The following is a 17,517-nucleotide window of genomic DNA, read 5'->3' as shown; positions in this document are numbered from 1 at the left end:
CCAACTGATCAGTCTTCGAGCAACGCAACCAAATACTCATGCGAGCTCCATCCACCCGAATCTCCTCAAACAACCTGCCAGCCACCCTCCTTGTACCCAACAATTCAGACACCCTAAACGCCCCAAAAAACATCCACACCATACACAAACTGAAAAGGCCAGCCTCAAAAAGGTCGTAACAACATTCCGGCAACACCCCAACCAGCCGGACCAATAACTCAAATGTAACTGCCTCCCGCAGCCTGTCCCCCCCCACTCCTACATTCCCTGCCCCAACCCCGCAGCATCCTGTTCACAATCACCTCTTTAGTTGGATCAAAACCCAGAAACAAAGCACAGTAAAAGGAGATCCCCGCCAATTTACCAGAAATCGTAGCCGCAGTCAAAGTAAACCCTTGTCAATACAATACAGCACAAAACATCTCACTCCCCGTTCCACCGCAGACTTATCACCCACGTCAAAATCCTGATTCCAACCCATGAAAGCACCAAATTCAGACCATGCCAGACGATACGTCCTCCTTGTGGTCTCTGCAACAGAACTCTCCACCAGGCCAATCATCCTCACTCCCCCAAGGCCCAGATGCCGGCCGGCAGCTCGGTCTTGCATGTATCCGCTCCCGGTGCCAGGTGCCGGAACCGCTGCCACTGCGAACGAGACAAAGCATCTGCAATGTCATTATTCGCCCCAGGGACATGCTTCGCCCGAAACACCACATTCAGCCGCAGACAAGCCAACATGAATCTCCGCAACAGCCGCAGCACTCTCAGGTCCCTAGCTCTCGGATGATTCACCAGCTCCACCACCGTCATGTTATCCACGTGGAAGAGCACTGACCTATTCCGAAATTCCTCCCCCCACACCTCCAGTGCCACCAGTAAAGGGAAGAATTCCAAGAAAGCAATGCTCCTCCCTTGTTTGAGCCAGTGAGCAGGCCAGCTTTCAGCGCACCACCTTCCGTCCCAGAAGAGCCGCGACGCTGCCTCCTGATCGGGGTAGCACGAGAGCCACGGGGCCATCGCCTCCACCCTAACCGGTGTAGGCGCCCTTCTGTCCAGGGTGGCCCAGCCCCTTGGCGTTCCTCCACTGTTCTGAGGGAGTGGCAAGTGTAAGGCACTGGGTGAGGGCATGTTTCCGGCTGCACTTCGAGCATTCATGCTTGAACTTGCAGGGGTACCTGGAGCAGTACCCTCTATTGTATCTCCAACAGGCTCCCGTGGAATATCCCCCTGACTTGTTTGGCTGACCTGAGACGATGGTGTTGGGCACCGCACCTCCCCCTGCCCTGCCTTGGGCGGGACGCGGCGGAAAGGACCGATACACTACCGGCAAGCCGCTGGCCGTGTGCGTGGATGTGGTGGAATGCGTGGACGCCATCCACTGTACCCAGAGTTCCTGATCCACTTCCCCCCAACTCTTCTCAGGATTCGCACTAACCCGGGCCCTGAACTCCTCGTCATAACTCAACCAGGCAAAGCCCCCGAACTGCATCTGAGCCTTGCGAATGATGTCCATGTACTTGAACAACGCAATTGCCCTATCCAAATACTTCTCGCAATAAATGCTGGCATAAATCAAAAACGTGGATGTCCAGTTCTCCATCGTCACTGGCACCCTGGGGCGCCTCGTCAGCTCCCACTCTTCCTGCTTAGAACCCTCTTTAGCCTGCACCTCCATGTGCAGCAACTTAAACACATCCACAAATTCTTGCCTCCAAATCCGTGCCCTGAGTTTCTCAGAAAGATGCGAACCCAGAGGCATCGCCAAACCCATATATGGCAGTTTCTTCTGAACTTTCAGCCCTTTCTCCTCCTTACCGTCTCCCTTGTCCGTCTGCACCCCCGTAGTCACCGACTTACCGTCCACCTTCTCACCATCCTCCAGTGGACTGCCCAATGGCTTCTCCGACTCCCGGACTGAACCATCCCCCACACCCACCGACCTGCAAGTCCTCTTACGCCCCCCTCAGGACCGTCATCCCAGGCTGCCCACCAGGAGCCCTCGCCTGTGGGTTCCGAAGTCCATCCCCTGGGCCGTCCGCTGGGTGCCGCCACCTGGACCGCCGCCGTCCCGGCCTTGGTCTTCGTCGCCGCCGGGGCCTGTAAGACACAAATGTCTCTGTTGTCCGCAGCGCCCCCTAAGCCCTCTGTGTCATCCCGCACCTCCCCTTCTTCCAGCTCATCACTCTCCTCACCATAGTCCAATTCAAGCACCGGTTCCAGATCCACCCGTGCACTCACCACCTCATTCACCGCCCTCTTCACACCCTTTTGCACACCCCCAGGCACACGCGTTCCAGACTCTACACGTGCCGCAGTAGCCCGAGCCCTCAGAGGAGGGACAGCCGCCGTTGACTGCCCTGCTGCTTCTGTCCTGCGTTTTGGAGCCGTCTTGCGCCCCGCCAGGCACCCCCGGGCTCTGCCGACAGCTGCCGGCTTGGATCCCCTCCCGCCCCTCAGGTCGCTCCAGCCTGAGCGGGCCCCAGCACCATTGGGCCTCAAAGCCGCCCTGGTCGTCCCTACACCTGCCATCCCTCTCTGGGGGGGGTCTTCTACGGCCTTCTTGGCCCTAACTCGCCTCTGCGCCTCTTCCAGCTCTGCCTCCTGTTCCTCCTCAGAGGTCGGGGTAGGAGGCCTCTCAATCTCCTGCCCCCACACCGCCCCCACTCTGGCCCTGGTCTGCTCGGCCCATCTGACCTCGCGGATCTGCTCTAGGATCCGCTCCTCCCTGGCCCTATCCTCCCAGGACAGGGAACCCCAAATCTGAGGGGGCGGGGCGGGCAGTAGCCACAAAACTCGGCCCCCGGGGGTAAGAAACCCCCATGGACAGGCCCAGGGACCCACCCTCCCCCACCACCCAGGGGGACAAGGACAGCCAACCCACCAGGGCCTACTGGATCCCCGGCCGCCTCCCGCCCCGCCAGGGCAGGGGTGGGCGCCCTGGAGCTTGTGGACAGGTCGATGGGGGCGTCCTCCCATTGCCCAGCGTCCACAATCGCAGCCCCCTCCCTGCAGTCCTTCCCAGAGGAGAGGTCCTCAACCTGTCTCCCTGCCTCAGGGTCCCCGGCCTCCCCACCAGCTCCAGAAGGAAGCAATGGGGCCACTACCTGGCTATCCCCCAGATCCGCCCCACCCTCCGCACCATCCAGCGCAAACTCGGACTCCCGCAGCTGGCCAGGGGGGCCGCGCCCCTCACTGCAGCCCCAGATGCCCCAGGCAGGAAACTGAGCGGAGGGAAGACTCGCAGGGGCAGGCTCTTGCGCTTCCCGCCCCTCGCCGAGTCTCTGGGCGCTCCGCCCCCCCTCCGCTCCGTCACCTGCCCATGCGTGCCTGGCTCGTCCTCCTGGCACACCACCACAGCAGCCTTCACTCCGGCCGTGGCCGCGCGCGTGCCCCTCGTGGCCCCCACCCACGCTTGCCTCAACACACCTGGCTGCAGCAGGTCCTCCCTGCCCGCGCGGGCCAACAACTGCAAGGCCGCCCGGACCTCCTCGGAAGAAACGCCCGAAATTGTGCCGAACCGCGCGCTTCTAGCGTATAACAACTCGGCTGCCGTTAAACAGCCCCCGACGCTGACCACCGCTCAAAAGCGCTAAGAAAAAACCTGAGCTAACTCTACTAATTTCGCCCTACGCTAAGCTCTCTTTCTTGCTACCCTCCCGATGGTGCCAGGCGCAGGAAGAGGAAGTTCCCTTCCTCCCCCGCGCCTTATACCCACCCCCTAAACTCCTCCCCTTCCCCTGCCTGTCCTATCCCTGCGCGAAAGACCCCGGGGGAAGACTAGTCTGCGACTGTGCTTTCCCCGGGGCCCGGCATTGTGGTGTCTGACTATATGGCCTTAAACTTAATTTTACAGCTACCATAGACCGTCTAGCTCCTTCGCGAGATGATGCTTAAGCGGCCGTGAACTCGGTTGCTCTGTCCGTGTTTGAAACAGATCTGACTTGTGTTTTGCTTTCTCTAAGAACTTATTACGCTATTTTATTTATTTTGCCTGCACGGCCAGTTACTGGGCCGGTTGATGGGCAATGCCATTGGGCCGCCGTAGGGCGCTGCTAGGGTGCATTGCTCTAATAAGATTGGCAAAGTGATTTAGGCTTTATGCACAGAAAACGAAATAAGACAACTGTTGTGGCAGTGAGGTATATCGCCGATAGCGTTGCCCATAGCCGAGTTTGTGATGGGGACAGAAATCAGGCTTAGATGCTAAATACGCCGGCAACCGTAGGGAGGAGCCTGGGTTCCAGGGCGGAGGTTGTCGGGAGAAAGGTGGCCTAAGGGTGTGAGCCGCCAGCTATGGCACTGAGGCCTTTTACTCGCGCCTGCTTAGCCCGATAGGCAAAGCGTCTGTTTATATCAGTAAGTCCTGTGTTCGATCCCTGGGTATTCAGGAAGCGCGCACTTGTTGATTGCCCGTCCTCGATCACGCAGCGTGTTCAGGTTTGACGGTTTGAAAGTAAGCCGGTTTGGGAGGTCCGCGCTTACTTTTTAAGTAATACATTGTGCCTGCTGCCTAGCGTAATTCGAGACTAGGGTGAATGGTCGATGTATGACCCAGCGCACATGGGACCCCCATCCTCCTCAGCCGGGAAAATGGCTCAATAGGATCCCAGAGCTTGCAGATTCCCAGGGGGATCCCTTTGGAGCGTGGTTTTGCCCCACTTTAAGACTTGACTTTATTTAACGAGGTTTGGCTGTCTGGCAGGGTGCCCAGTGAATAGGGCTTTACCATGCATGTTCTTGTGTGGCTGGGATTTGCTTCCTTGTGTATTTCATAGGGATGGTGTACCGGATGCGGGGGTGGGGCGGAACAGTCTAGTTCGGCAAGAGCGAATACTGGTCACTTGAACCGAGTTATCCTGCGATGGTGCCACAATGGTCTAAAGCCACTGGTGGCACTGCTGCTCACCTTGGCTAAAGAGGAGAGAGCCTGTTGGTATGGTCTTTTATTTTTTCTTGATCTATGCGTTTGGTGCTGTCTTTCATATAACTAATATTCATACCTCAGCGTGCAGCTGGGACAAGACAGCAGATCCTCCAAATACGGTCGCCAGCGCCTCATGGGGACAGTACGCCCGCAGGTACAGTGAAAGGGATAGTCAATCAGCCCCTTAGAGAACGCTGCTCCGGCCCCCTACTGATGCAGACAATGTTTACACTGGAACAGGAGCATTTTCAGAGCTGGCTCCAGAAACCTATTTGAGGGCCAGCTGTGCTGGTCGGTGACTGGTGCAGACATAGGCCAAGGCACACTTCCTTGGTGCCATTTGCCACAAGTGATATTGCTGGAAGAGAAGGGCTGTTAATTTATTGCAGGGGTCTCCAAACCGGTCCTGGAGGGCCGGACCCATGCCAGATTTTTAAAATTACTACATGTATCTCAATGGGGATATCCAAAAGATCTGGCATGGATCCGGCCCTCCAGGACCGGTTTGGAGACACCTGATTTATTACATCGATCAAATACATAGCTTCTTGGCCAAAACGGCCTTGTAACTCCAGTTCCTATTCTTGTTGTCCTTTCATTTACGTACTGGGGAAAGGCTGCTGACACTGGAGCAAAACGGTTGTCTGCTCTGGCCTGAGCCGGCAGGTATGGATTAACCTTTCTCACTAGACACGTGATCGGGAAATATAAAGGATGGGCTGGTCCTTTTTAGGCCTCGCCTGTCAATGTGCATGCACATTGAGCTTGCAAGAGATATTGGGGCTTAACCGGAGCTTAACTATCGGGCGATATCATGCAGTTCACATGAACACAAGGACGCGCATTCTCGCAACATGCACTTTTTTTAAGTTCTTTCATTGGCTCTTCACTTTAAGTCCTCCCACCCTCTCCATGTCCAGCGCGCGCCTCCCCCAGCATGCGCTCGGCCTCAGACAGGCATTTCTCCTCCACTAATTATTCACTTCACTTCGCGTTTCTCCTCCCCCCTCCCAACTTTCACTTTCACGGCCGCCAGGCCGTGTCTCGCGTTTTTCCTTTTATTTTTTTTAACTTGTTCCTATTAACCTAGCTGTTGACATGGGGGTGATCCGATTTGCTTGTCGATTTGCTTGTGTGCTCATAGTCAAGCCCATCCAGGAAACATGCAATTTGGCAGCGGACAAGGATCACAATTCTGTCCATTCCCTTAACCTTTCAAGACAAACGTACTTCACTTGGGCTTGCTTCCTTACTTCTATTCCTCCCATTTGTATGTCCCGTCTGTATTTAATTAATCATTTGTGCCATATTGTGAGTTCTGGTCCCTGGAACCCTTTTGTATTGTTAACTTTCTGTACGCACGCGCTTTTCCCCCCACAGGCACCATCTGCGTCCAAATCAAAGCAATCAGCCTCCCTCCCACTGGCTTCTGAAGCTTCCCCCAGCATGCGCTCGCTCGGGCTCGTGCATTTCTCCTCCCCTAATTATTCACTGCCCACGGCCGGCCAGCGGTACTTTCTGTCTCGCATTTCTCCCCCCCTCTCCCCTGCTTCAAAAGAACGCTTGTTCTCAAGGCTGTTTCTTGGTTGTCCAATAATATGTCCATGTCCGTAATGAAGGATGCACATAGAGAAGGTTGTTCCCGAAATCCATGCCATGCATCTTTGGCCTTAACATTTCTTTAAAATATTTACACCGTTTTACGTACACTGCTTCGTGTATTCTTCAATGTACTGCATCAAGGATATAAAGTAAAAATGTTCCCAAATTGTATCCGTTCTACACGTTTGCACTGTACCAATCTCTTCAACAAAAGCCAAACCTCTCGGCTTTGCTCGTTTGAAATGACCCCCCTCCTGACTGGATACTAAAATAATGGTGGGATGCCACCACACTAAAACAATATCTGAGACTTAAAAGGATTCCTAGAGGCCTAAGAGCTCACATTTTACCAAAATATGATGAATTAGATGATGACTTATTATTAAAATGGGAGGACTCTTTGAATATAAATTATTTACATTGATGGACATATTAATTGAATCCTCTGAAAGTAAGGTCATCAAGTTACAATCAGAAATAGGTATTGTAGAAACAGAAATTAAAGATCTTAACTTGAAAGAGGCCACAGAGAAAAACTATGTTATCCTAAAAGACATACTTACCGCCCATCAGAAAGAAATAAAAGAGAGAAAAGTGAGGCAACTAAAGAGGGATGAGGTTGATTACAAAACAGGCAGAGTGTTTACATATGCCAGAAAATATGATGCAGTGAGAGTAGTAAACCCCAAAACCAACAGAACTACACGAAGTGAGTCTGCTTCTGTCTCATCAAGCTGCTCTTCTCTTAACGTACCTACCTTAAGTGAAAGTGAGAATGAAGGTTCAGTAGGGACCAACCAAGTAAGGTCTAGTTTTTTTTCAAGAGGTCAAAACAGCCAGGAGAGGCAACCGGCGCATTGGTACAAACCCTTCAGGAGGTACAAGACCAGGAGAGGTAACAGGGGCGGTAAACGACAATTACAGACAGAAACTAAGATCGGGCAAAGGGATGATGAAGTAACCATTAGAACAGATGATGTACAGGTAGTAAATTTGTCATCGAAGACATTGACTGAAGACATGATTGTCTTCTTAGCAGGGGGTTGAGCTTCAATCCAACTGAGGATGGTGACTTATGTAACCTGAAAATAGACCTGTACAAATGTATTCATACTTTAAAACATAAAAAGCATTTCCTGTGCAATCCAATGAATAATAAAACAGTGTGCAACAAGAATCTGGGTGCTGTGTGTGATGTACCAACTATCCAGGATGTGGAAGCTACAAGGATACTATTGTCCATTACAGAAAGAGAAGAAACACCTCACATAATGTCCCAGTTACTAGGAGAACTTGACATTGACACGGACCTAACACTATCAAGCGGTTTTAGAAATAAATCTAAGTGGACACCCACATTACCGGGGGGGAATGCTATTGATGATTTTCACAAAAGAGTCTTGGAAGACTTAGAACACATAGCACACAATAGATCCACCAGCAAGAGATACACCCAATTTAATCTAAGTGCAGGAGAAAGAAAGGCCCTCACTGAATTAGCCAAAGACCACACAATCATTATCAGGGAGGCGGGTAAGGGGGGTTATGTAGTGGTGATGAATTTAACTGATTACAATACAGAGATTGTGTCCCAACTGAATGATAGGACTTGCTATGAAGAGATAGGACACAATCCTATGGGACCACTCTGCATAAAAATCAACACAGAATTGACCAAATGGCACATGCAAGGGATTCTGGATGATGACGAACTGTCATATCTTAAAACCACACGACCCACATACCCTATCCTTTACACACTCCCCAAGATTCACAAACATAAGCCTTTCCCACCAGGCAGACCTATTGTTGCAAGAAAAGATGGACCAACCGAAAGGCTTTCAGAATATGTAGACCTATTCATAGGCCCAATTGTATGAACCATGGCAAGCTATATTCAAGACTCCAAACATATATTGAGTATTTTAGAAGACTTACAATGGCAACCAAACTTACTTCTAGCAACTTTAGACGTAGTGTCTCTATACACAAGCATAGAGATCGACAAGGGATTGGCAGCAATCACTCGTCTACTCAGCAACAGACCGGCCACTCAATGGTTGCACAATGAAATGCTCATCGGAATGATGAATTAATTCTCAGGAACAATTTCTTTTTGTTTGACAACAAATGGTACAAACAAAACAAAGGGGTGGCAATGGGATCAAAATTTTCACCTTCGTTTGCCAACCTATACATGGGCTGCCTTGAAACAGAATATATATGGGGTAGTGAGGGCGCAGGCTGGATTGATCGAATTGTGTATTGGGATCGGTACATTGACGACTGTCTACTCATTTGGTCGGGCTCGACCAATGAATTAAATGAGTTTAAAGAGTATCTAAATAAAAACAAATATGGCATGCAGTTTACCATGGAACAGAGTACGGAGAGAATACATTTCTTAGATATAGAACTGTATGTGAAAGATAACAAACTGAACAGCAGACTCTTTAGAAAAGATACTTCATGCAATTCCATATTACACCCATCCCAAACACCAAATCAGATCAATACCATATGGGGAATATCTACGAGCCAAACGTACCTGTAGCAATGACCTAGACTACAAAAATTGTGTCAGAGAGATGGAACAAAGATTTAAGAACCGAGGATATGACAACGTCATATTGCCAAGAGCAGCCACAAAAATAACAAAAGTTACCAGAACAGAAACACTAAAAAGCAGTACTACAACTAAACGAGGTAACACCATAGTACGCATGATCACAGAATTCCATGGAATGAACCAAACATTAAGGAAAAGTCTCAACAAACATTGGGGGATCCTTAAACGAGATAACATTTTGTCACAAGAAATACCAGCACGTCCGTTAATCACATTTAGAAAAGGGAGGACTTTACGCAACAGGCTTAGTCCATCACTACCCAGAACACAACAAAACAACACATGGCTAACACCACACACTAAAGGTTTCTACAAATGTGGGTTCTGTAGTATTTGTAAATGGGCCCAACATAAAGTCAAAACTTTTAAAGGACCGAACAACCAATGCTATGAAATCAGACAAAACATCAATTGCACCACCAGATATGTGGTATATCTACTGGTATGCAAATGCAACAAACAGTATGTGGGTAGTACTATCAGACCCTTAAAAGAACGCATCACAGAACATGTAAGAGCCTTGAAAAATGGGGACCCAAGATATCCTGCAGCGATCCATGCTTCACTTTACCCTGCCCAAAACACCCATAAGGAAATCTCATTCTTTGGAATAGAAGTAATAGAACAGAACACTAGAGGTGGCAACAGGGAACTGAGATTACGTAGAACAGAGGACCTATGGATAATGCGCTTGGAATCGGTGAAACGAGGTCTCAATTGTGATTCTGAAATGCAATTTTTCTTGGGATAGAATGCGTAATTATGACACAATATGAACAGTACTATGGTATTGCAATGCATGTAACCAACAGAGACATGTACTTATTGTAAAATAGGTTGACATTGGAGAGATATCAGATCAATATGTAGCAAAATGTATGTGCTTGTATCGAATGTCACTCAAGCGGTCACTAAGAAAGCACATTGGGGTGAGGTAAACAATCTCAACACACAAGTAGGTCTAAAATAATCAACATTATTATTAGATCTTTAAGTCAAGTTGGGGAACATACGTGGTGCATTAATATGCAACACAACAAATAGTTCACTAATATTGAGAGATTTGGGCATTTCTTCTATACCCTTCGTATCCTCACACTTCACAGATATGAAACGTTTTTTTTGGTCGCTTATAATGTGATTGGGCGTTGGTCAGCCTCTGACTGTCACTTCAGAGAAGTTAATTTTCTTTTATCTGGAAATCATTAACATGAACATAATAATCAATGCGGATATTAGCGATGAGTCTGTTTTCCCATTTTGCCGCACATGGATTCATGGTGTACACACTTCCGGGGGTACTACTTTCAGAACACGGAAGTAATCACAACAATCTAGTCGTTAAAATAATGCGGAGGGAGTGCCCCTTCAATATATACGCGGGTTAGTTTTCATGCTGCATTCGAAATCGCCATCACTTAGAAACGCCGGACTCGCGGCTAGGCGGAACAGGAGGTAATGAAGTCTATTTTCATTTTCATTTTCATTCCATAGTTGGTACAGGAACCCTAGCAATCAGGCGGTGGATGTTAAGTCACAACTGACAATAAAGTTTCCCCTTTGGGTGAACTTGAAAGCAAACCACAGTTTTATACAAGACAACAAGAATTGACCTACATTCACAAATGTGGAGCAAATAATGAAAAACATGCAATAGTCATACAAAAAGAATGTACATTTTATTTCAGTAAGTTAAAAAACAGATTTTAGTAAACACATAATAATACATCAGTAATTCATTACACAGAAAATGGGACAATATAAAAGGAAAATAATTCCTATTAAAAAGGAGAAAAAGAACACCAATATCAATGGTTCAATAAGATATGCTCCATGAAGATATGTCAGATTTCACAGTCACATGAGCTTCTTATTTCTATTGCAAAATGTTTCTCCACAAAAAAGTGCATCAACGCGTTTCGGTTATGGCAAACAGATATTCAAAGCCAAAAACCTTCCTCAGGATTAAAATTGATATCCCACTTAAAACAATATCTGAAAATGAAAATACATAAAATAAGATATACACCATATGACTATAACAATACTACATTACAGCATGTGATTACAGAACTGCTCCTACATTAAACACTCACAACATGAAGACTGAATATTTATAAAATTTCATAGTTATTTACTATATTCGAAGTGTCAGCCATAAGCACTTAAGGACACTAGTTATACATACATATATGTTCCTTTATAGATGAATCATTTTAATGATTCATACTTATTATACCCAACATTCAATCTATTGTGGATATGGGAATCAGAGAGACTCATTTGTTAACCAATGGATTCTAAAATCTTGCTCTATTAGGTATGCAAATTCTTTACCTTGACAAAATTCAAGCAGTGTTGCTTACAGTCAATAGCATTACAATGATCGGCCACCTTCACAGTGTACCTACAAGGGTTGATAAATGGTTAGGGGTGTGTTCTATATATCAACAACCACCAAGATAGATTACTTGTCACATTTCAGGGGTGGACTGTGATTGGTCCACATCACATCTTTAGCTGTTTATTAAACTATGCAATAAGTGGTACAGAACAATTAATGCCTTAAATGCATTAGATATTAGTCCTGTAATGGTTATGGTGATTATAGTAAGTGTGCCATAACAGATGCTGTGCGCTGGTTCTGCTGTTATTAAAAAACCACATATACAGAGCCAAAGTAAAGCGCACTATATTGTAAAGACAATTAGAAATGTTGTGAGTCTTTGCCACCTTGGTACTTCCAATTCTAGACCTATAGGCAACATTAAATTATTCTCTTGTGTAGACATATATAGTCCAACTAATGGTAACCTGCCTACTTTGTACTATGTCTAGGATCAGTTAGAGAATTTTCAACAGTGTCGGCCGATGTACAGCCTCGCATCGTATTTATCAGCAAACTATTAAAGCATAATGCTAGGAAAGTTTTTCACTAATCTAAATTACCTTTAAAAGCATTCTCTTGTGCGTATAAATATATACTACACAGGTCCAAAGACGTCCTCAATCACGTCCTACAAACGAACACGCCACCGGACTGTAATTATTTCCGATAGTCAGACCGCCCGCAGCCTAAAAAACGTTAGACAGAACACGGAGTTAAAGTCACACAATTCCGTGTAACGTAGACCAAAAACCAACGGTTTTACTCTAATAACATACCTGCTAATGTGGCGCCGAGGGCCGTAGCGTGGGGTTCTATTTTCTGTCCTCCAAAGATATTTGGCAGCTATGAGGACCGATGTTTTTATACAGTTTATGCGCGCGTATTTGCCTAACTCGCATCCGGGTATGAGATGACTTCCGGGTGATACGGCGCCTTTGAAAAAATTTTCAAAGACGGACTAAACTTCTTACGATAGCGGACTCGAACTACAACACTGAAGTGTGTGGCATGTATATCAAGCTCCTCCATATTTAAACATGTCCCTATAGAAAGACAGAAAATGAATGCTGTCTCCATTTATGTATATATAAACATACTTCAATACTCTTTTCAATTGATGCACAATACAAAGAACTAGCAAAAATACGAGCGCTTTTCACAGAAAAAGATTTTTATATTCATTCGAAATACAAGGTTTGCATATATTTGCAATATACACAATAGCTGTACAGATGCATGCAGATATTTATAAATTCATATCATTATATTATTTTCAATAGCTGTAGAGATGTATATAGATATCTTCAAATTACATCCTTATGTATAACATCAAAGTTTTACATCATATTCAGCATCGTGTTTTATGCAATACGAAACAATATCATTTATATTAAAAAAAAAAACAAATATTCATAAATCTATTATTGTTCGTGTCACATAACAAACCCCCTGTATCTATTTTTCCTTATACACAGCATACAGGAAATCATGGCTCACTTCTACATGAAGCCCCCTATATACATATTTATTTTGCACCTCAAAAAAACATTCCCCTGACACAATCCTATAAATTTCATGGGAAGTATCACCATAACATTAGTGTGGTCACTATTAAACGCCTAGCCCTATTTAAAAATTTCTCATGATGGCTCCATTACCTAACATTTAGCTCCCGCAAAGGTACTAAAACAGTTCTTATTACATCATGGGTACCTCAACAGTTATGATAGGCTACGTGGACCCTCTATGTATATATTTATATACACAGACTCAATTTTAGAAGATACAGATCAACACCCCTCTATAATATCAGCTATCAGATAGCTCCAATTAAGCACTCCCACTCTTCTTTCGAGTTCAGACCTTTTCTTACAGTATTTAAGAATGAAATATGCCATTGTTCACATAATTTGCGTTTTGTTTGCATATTTCCTCCTCTTTTGCCAATAACTACTTTCTCAAGAATAAACCATGTGAAATCATTTTCACCATGGCCTTCTTTAAGAAAATGTTCCACTAGGGGCGCAGTTAATTTCTTAGTCTTAATGGCAGATCTATGTTCTTGGAAACGTGTTCTCGCTTCTCTGCCAGTCTCACCAACATAGCCCAATCCGCACGGGCATTGCAATAAGTATACTATATTTTTACTCCTACAGTTGGTAAGACTCTTGGATTTTAATACATGGCCATTGAAATTAATCTCCTTTGCCTGTATACATTGTGGACAGATATTACAAGTACCGCATTTGTAATTCCCTAGTACTATTGTATTATTCAGAGTCCTTTGACATGACTGTGGTGCCTCTCTATAGGTATGAACAAGAAGGTCACGTAAATTTTTATTCTTTTTGAACGCGAACATGGGTCTCTCAAGTTTGTTCATTTCATCGTGATTTAAAATGTGCCAGTTCTTGTTTACAGCGTTTTTAATTTGATTACTTAAATTGGAGAACTGACTGACAAAAACCACCTTTTTGAAAGGTTCCCTCTTTTTGTTGGCATCACCATTGTTCCTGACCAATACCTCCCGGTCATAGAATCTCGCCCTTTTTAGGGAATGGGTTAAAAGTTTTTTAGGGTAGCCTCTATCTATGAATTTCTTTTTTAGGATTTCATAATGTTTGTAAAAATCATCTAAGTTAGAACAGTTCCGTCTAAGTCTAAGAAACTGGCTAAAAGGAATAGACTCTCTCTGGCCTTTGGGATGAAAACTTGTAAAGTGTAAGAGGGTATTCTTGGCGGAAGGTTTTGAATAAAGTTCTACCTCCAGAAAACCATCTACATCTTTAATGGTAATATCCAAAAAATCCACTTTGGATCTGCTATATGATGATGTAAATCTCAGGTTGGGATCCCCAAGGTTCAACCAACTGAGAAAATCATCTAGCATATCAGTTTCGCCGTTCCAAACAAAAAAGATATCATCAATGTAGCGGTACCAACCCGCTACATTTTCAAAAAAAGGCGCTAACTCATTATAAATGTGTTTGGTCTCAAATGCCCCTACATACAGGCATGCCAGACTGGGGGCACATGTGGCCTCCATGCTGGTGCCCTTCAGTTGTTTGAAGAGATCTTCCTTGAACAAAAAAATATTGTTCATCAAGATGAGTTCAATACATCTCACAATGAATAGTTTACTAGCTCCACCCAAATCAATAGGTTCAAGTAATTCCTCAATGACACATACAGTGTCCCTTTGGGGGATGTTAGTGTAGAGAGACTCAATGTCCAGAGTCACCAGACACTGAGTCTCTCCACAGAACTCCTTACCTTCTATCAGCGAGATCATATGGGCAGAGTCTCTCACATAAGACTTCAGACCACAGACCATAGGTTTTAAAAAATGATCCACATACTTGCTGATAGGTTCAAGAAGGGAACCAATGCTACTTACTATTGGTCGCATTGGGGGATCCCCTGGATCTTATGGACCTTTGGTAGGCCATATATTGCTGGGATTTTAGGTTCAATATTGTTAAGGAATTTGAACTCTTCTTCGCATATCCAGTTGTTATTTTTTGCCTCATTAAGAAGATCAAGGCAGTCTTTAGATATTTTGGAGATGCTGCTGCCAGTAGTGCGTATATAGTGTTCTTTAACTTCAAGGAGTTCATACATCCTTCTATCATAATCCACAGTATTAAAAAGGACAATTCCTCCACCCTTATCTGCTGGTTTTACAGTAAGGGAATTGTCATCTTTCAAGGAATTAAGGGCAAGTCTCTCCTGTATACTAATGTTGTACATATTAGGTTTTTTTGATTTGCTCACTATGTTATGGATATCGCTCTCAACTGCCTTTTCGAAAGCTTCTATATTCTTGCCAACCATCGCTAAAGTCGGGGTAAAGGATGATTTGGGTTTGAGGCCCGAATGATTGCTGCGTTCTCTGGGGTCCCTATCTTCAAAAAAACATCTAAGTCTGACCTTCCGAAAAAAGGAACGCATATCCTTTTCTAATTGGAACTGATCTATATGAGCACAAGGGACAAAGCTTAAGCCTCTGCTTAAGACACTTATTTCTATCTCACTAAGTGTCTTATCTGATAAATTTATTATTGGTATTCGGCCGGTCTCCAATATCGCTTGTTCCTGGTGCTCATATATTCCTGTTGTTGCTGAGGGACCCGGTTGTACTGGCCCCTCCCCGAGTTCCCATTGTAACGTTGTCCCCTCTTTGGGCGTGATCCCAAAAAAGACCCCTGATCTTTCTGGAAATTCCTACCTATCTGTTCCTCTTTTTGTGGGCACTCATCCTCACTGCTACTTCCTGATTATTCTGAGAAAGTAACTTGTTTCCTACCTCCCCTATTGTATATTTGTTTGTTATATGGTCTATCCCAATTGGGATCATTTTTCTGTTGGTAATAGTTTTCTTGAAGAAAGGGATAAACTTTCTCGGCAGAGAATTTCTCTATATCTTTTTTCAATTTATTGGTTTTTTTATTGATTAGGTATTCACTATACCCTTCCACGTCTCTGTTGATATCCTCTAACTTTCTTTTAGCTTCTTCTAAGGCTGGACATTTTTTCAATTCATTTTCTAGTTTTTCAATTTCTTCTTTTTCTAATATAATTAAACCTTGGGCAGTTTCAATAATTAACAGCATCCAATCGCCGCTGCATCTATTGGATATCAAAGTCAAGGTCTCTAAAAACTTTTTGTTTTCCAAAAAGAGGCCAGGTTCGTTTCGTACCTGTAAGCCTATTGGAATAGTGCTTGATTTGACATATTCACAAAGAAAGTCAGCATGAGCTTCGGTACGTATGAGTTTCTTTTTCAGATTGAGGAGTTTTCCCCAATTCTCTCTTTTACCAGTGAGTACTGTGATCTTATTGCCACTTTTGGTACTAATAATTTTAGTTAGTTGATCATCGCTGAACCCAAAGGTTCTAAACTGATCCATTTTTCTATATAGAAATGAGAGAAACTCTCCAGCCACAGTGGCCGTGCAATATGTCTCTAACAAAAGAGAGGGACCCAAACAAACCAAAGGGGTAGGGTACCAAAAGACACAACTGTCAATAAAGTTTCCCCTTTGGGTGAACTTGAAAGCAAACCACAGTTTTATACAAGACAACAAGAATTGACCTACATTCACAAATGTGGAGCAAATAATGAAAAACATGCAATAGTCATACAAAAAGAATGTACATTTTATTTCAGTAAGTTAAAAAACAGATTTTAGTAAACACATAACAATACATCAGTAATTCATTACACAGAAAATAGGACAATATAAAAGGAAAATAATTCCTATTAAAAAGGAGAAAAAGAACACCAATATCAATGGTTCAATAAGATATGCTCCATGAAGATATGTCAGATTTCACAGTCACATGAGCTTCTTATTTCTATTGCAAAATGTTTCTCCACAAAAAAGTGCATCGACGCGTTTCGGTTATGGCAAACAGATATTCAAAGCCATAAACCTTCCTCAGGATTAAAATTGATATCCCACTTAAAACAATATCTGAAAATGAAAATACATAAAATAAGATATACACCATATGACTATAACAATACTACATTACAGCATGTGATTACAGAACTGCTCCTACATTAAACACTCACAACATGAAGACTGAATATTTATAAAATTTCATAGTTATTTACTATATTCGAAGTGTCAGCCATAAGCACTTAAGGACACTAGTTATACATACATATATGTTCCTTTATAGATGAATTATTTCAATGATTCATACTTATTATACCCAACATTCAATCTATTGTGGATATGGGAATCAGAGAGACTCATTTGTTAACCAATGGATTCTAAAATATTGCTCTATTAGGTATGCAAATTCTTTACCTTGACAAAATTCAAGCAGTGTTGCTTACAGTCAACAGCATTACAATGATCGGCCACCTTCACAGTGTACCTACAAGGGTTGATAAATGGTTAGGGGTGTGTTCTATATATCAACAACCACTAAGATAGATTACTTGTCACATTTCAGGGG

This window comes from Lissotriton vulgaris, chromosome 1_1 (genome assembly GCF_964263255.1).
Source record: "Lissotriton vulgaris chromosome 1_1, aLisVul1.2, whole genome shotgun sequence".
NCBI lineage: Eukaryota > Metazoa > Chordata > Amphibia > Caudata > Salamandridae > Lissotriton > Lissotriton vulgaris.
This window is presented reverse-complemented; position numbering follows the sequence as displayed.